Raw genomic sequence first — 4,462 nt, forward strand, 5'->3', positions numbered from 1 at the left:
CCTCACACCCGCTTCCCCGGCCAGGTGACGCGCACCTGCCCCATCACCCCTGGCACAAGCACTGAGTCCACTTGGCCCGAGGGTTTGGTTGTTTGCTGTCTGATTTATGAAAACTCACTCAGAGGGTCACACAGTGCGGCCTTTGTGGGCAAGCGACTACCTCGGGCCAAGGAGATGGCCCCAGGCAGAGGGCTGCAGAGTGGGGAGGTTTTTCCAAAACAATGGCATTTTCTGTGACCTCACTCCTGGCAAGCAGGGCCCAGGAAGGGAACCGGTGAGGGGCATCACCAGTGCCTAAAACCCCAGCCGGATGCTGCATGGTATTTCCTGCCTGCCTCAGCAGTAGACACCTGCCACTAATGCAGACTTAGGGCCGTCCTCAGCCAGACAGTTGGAGAGATGGCCTGGGCCCCATGCGTGGTCAGTGGTGTCGACTCTTTCGAGACTCCATGGACTGTAGCCCACCAGGCTCCTCCATCCATGGGATTCTCCTGGTAAGAGTACTGGAGTGGGTTGCCATGCCCTCCTTCAGGGGATCTTCCTGACCCAGGGATCAAACCCACATCTCTCTGTCTCCTGCATTACACGCGGATTCTGCTGAGCAACTGGGGAAGCCCCATGTTTGAGCATAAAATGGAGGATCCAACTGCAGGCTGTCCTGTTCTCATCCTCTTTTTCTCTTAAGCCTTTTGTGTGTATGTGTGTGTGTGTGGGCCATTTTTAAAGTCTTTATTGAATTTGTTACATTGCTTCAGTTTTCTGATGTCTTGGTTTTCCGGCCACAAGGCATGTGGGATCTTAGCTCCCAGACCAGGGATCAAACCTGCACCCTCTGCGTTGGAAGGCAAAGTTTCAACCACTGGACCACCGGGGAAGTTCCTCATCCTCTCTTGAATCACTGGTGGATGCTGAGTCCCAGCTCACGAGCCACATCCCAACACGTGTTCTGGGCTATCCCAGCTACTGTGGGTGTCTGAGTTGCTCTACGGAATGGACTTGCTGTGACAGCCACAGTGCGCTTGGTCACACCCAAACCCATCCAACACTCCAGATCAATGAATTGCCTAATCCTCCTGTGTCCACTTGGGTAAACAGTCCTTGAAATTAGCTGAGAGAGAAATTTTCGAGATTATACTTGCTGACAGGCTTGCACTTCCTATGCCCTTCAGAGAGGACACAGGCAAAGGGCAGAAATGTTCTTGGCCTGAAACAAAGGACAGTCCTGTTCTGCAGAACAGAGCTAACGCCCTCTGCAGCTTCTTTAATCTCATGGCCTACTTTTCCCTGGAGTCTGAGGGATGCTGCAATGGCAATCCTGTGGCCAGACCAACAGAGTTCACATTCTTTCTCTGCCACTTACTAGCTGTGTGACCTTCAGCAAGTTACTCAACTGCTCTTTGCCTCCATTTCTCCAGTTTAATAAGACTTAAGGATAGTATTTCCTCATGCTAGGAGATCAAACCAGTCAATCCTAAAGGAAATCAACCCTGAATATTCATTGGAAGGACTGATGCTGCAGTTGAAGCTCCAATACTTTGGCAACCTGATGTGGAGAGCTGACTCATTGGGAAAGACCCTAATGCTGGGAAAGATTGAGAGCAGGAGGAAAAGGGAGCAACTGAGGATGAGATGGTTGGATGGCATTACTGACTTGATGGCCATGAGTTTGAGCAAACTTTTGGAAATAGTGAAGGACAGGGAAGCCTGGCGTGCTGCATTCCATGGGGTTGCAAAGAGTTATACACGCCTGAGCAACTGAAAAACAGCAACCTCCTCCTGCTGAGGATGTAATACTAAGAGTAGCACCTGGTATGTGGCAAACAGTGTTATTATCATTTTATGGAGAAAGGAAGTGACATCATTGTCATCTAGCCTGTTGGGGAGGGAACAGAGGTGAAAATGCAGAACTCGATCTCCAAATGAAACAGCTTTCCCAGGTTTTCGGAACTCGGAAATCCACTGCCCAGTCTTTGCTAAGGAAGTTAGATCCCAGCCTGCTGGGCCCAGGTCTGGCTGAAAGGGCCACCTTGTAAGACCCCAGTTCTTCTGAGGACACTGAGCTGGGCATCTACCTTTAGGACTTTTAGACAAGCCAGGGTGCCCTGATACCCAACTGGTAAGAAAACAAAAACTGAGCCATCTCAACTTTTTTCTGAAGAATCACAGAAAGAATTAGAGAACTGCAGAGGGAGCCAGAAAGATCCTGATGTGGAGAAGCCAAGGAGCTTTGCTGACATGAGAAGGAACTCAAGTAAGCCAGAGTGTAAGACAGGGGAAACTGCAGAGAGAGGGAGGCAGAAAGGAGAATGAGAGAAGATGGGAATAGACCTACAGAGAAAGGAGGGTTCCTGGAGCCACATGGTCTGGCCTGAGCGTCGGCTGCTTCCAATGGCTCCCATACGCCGTTTCTCATTTGTGTGTGAGAAGTGTGGTCCTAGGGTCAGCGCTTTGGGATGCCTGAGAGAGCCCTGGTGCTTTATTGCTCTGCGAAATCTTTGAAGTAAGTGCACAGTTGCTTTTGGGCATCTGTAATGTTAGCATCCCTCACCTGGAGCCCTACTGCAGAACATGAATCCATCCATCAGACCTGCAGCTTTGCCTGGGTTTCTCTGTCTCTTTGGCCAGCTGCTAGTCTGTACAGCTGGCTAACACTGCGAATAAGTGGTTAGGGTGAATAATTAAGTTAATAGAGTGATCAGACTAGTCAAGTCCCATCTGCTAATGAGGGCACCTAACTAGGGAGGGGTGGGGATTCTGGGTCCCCTCCCTCTCCTGTGTATAAGACTCCAGTGACCTAATCCACACAGAATCGGTCAAGGTCACATTTGTTGTCTACTTTCTAGCTCACTGTCTTCTTTGACCCCAAAATTTTCCATTGACTTTGAACATGTTTCCGCCCTGTATTTGAAAAGCATATTGTTTTGGTTTGTATCATGTGCCACATTACACTCTGAACTTGCCTTTTCTGCTTTCATCCAACCACATCTCCAGCTCATCAAGGATGTGTCTTATTCTCAACTCCTGTTTTTCTGGAGACTGTGATTTGAGTGGCTGTCTGAGATGAGTTGACAAGTATGCCACTTTTAATCACAACATAATGTCAGAAATGACAAAGGAGACTTGTTTCTCCTTGGTGCCACCACAGCTGCATGAAGGAGGCCCACTGAGGCAAAGAAAAAGGGAGGGCAGTGAGGTGTGGTTAGCCCAGATAAACCAGGAAGCAACACCAGTCCAGGGGGGCAAGGAGGGGTGATCAGGCCAGGGGAGCAGAGAGGGGTGATTAGTCCAGGGGGGCAGAGAGGGGTGATCAGTCTGGATGAGCAGGGATGGGTGATCAGCCCAGGTGAGCAGAAAGAAGTGATTAACACAGGTGAACAAGGAGGTGTGGTCAGTCCAGGTGAGCAGGGAGGAGTGATAAGCCCAGGTGTACAGGGAAATACTATCAGCCCACATAAATAGGGAAGTGCTGTAAGCCCAGGGGAGCCAATGCTCAGGTTTGCACAGGACTGGCATGGAAAGATGAATTTGGCTACACAAGAACACATACCCTTTGACTGTAGGTAATACAGACAGGCCATTGTTCTGTTTCATTTAGGAGTTCCAGCTCTGGAATCCTGAAGACTGAATTATTCTGAACAAGTTAGTTGTCTAGATGAGTAAAGGTTCAATTCTATATAAGCGCCTCTAAGATGCTTAGTCCACTTTGGATTAAAATTTTAAGGTGTACCTTGCTCTTGCCTGTTGTCTGCAATAGATTAAGCTGAACACAATTAAACTTTTCTTAATGACCAAGACCCACTAATATAAATATCAATTATTATCCTTCATCATAATATATTTATGCCCACTGGGCCTATAATTACACAAGTCCTCTCCCTACATGAAACAACCCTAACTGTTACACTTTTGGATTTCTTGTTTCAGATGTTGAGAGAGGAATTTCATCTCTCAATTTTTAAAGCAATGTACACCCATGTTCATGGGTAAAATAGTCAAATTATTAACATATAGAAGGCATGTAACATACAGAAGGCAGTATAGTAAAAGCTATGGCTTTTCCAATAGTCATGTATGGACATGAGAGTTGGACCATAAAGAAGACTGAGTGCTGAAGAACTGATGACTTTAAATTGTGGTGCTGGAGAAGACTCTTCAGAGTCCCTTGGACTGCAAGGAGATCAAACCAGTCAATCCTAAAGGAAATATCCATTGGAAGGACTGATGCTGAAGCTGAAGCCCCAATACTTTGGCCACCTGATGTGAGGAGCCAACTCATTGGAAAAGACCCTGATACTGGAAAGACTGAGGGCAGGAGGAGAAGAGGGCAGCAGAGGATGAGATGGTTAAATAGCATCACTGATTCAGTGGACATGAATTTGACCAAACTCCGAGAGATAGTAAAGGGCAGGGAAGCCTGGCTCGCTGCAGTCTATGAGGTTGCAGAGCTGGACACGACTTAGCC

The sequence above is a fragment of the Ovis canadensis genome, chromosome 12, assembly GCF_042477335.2.
Source record: "Ovis canadensis isolate MfBH-ARS-UI-01 breed Bighorn chromosome 12, ARS-UI_OviCan_v2, whole genome shotgun sequence".
NCBI lineage: Eukaryota > Metazoa > Chordata > Mammalia > Artiodactyla > Bovidae > Ovis > Ovis canadensis.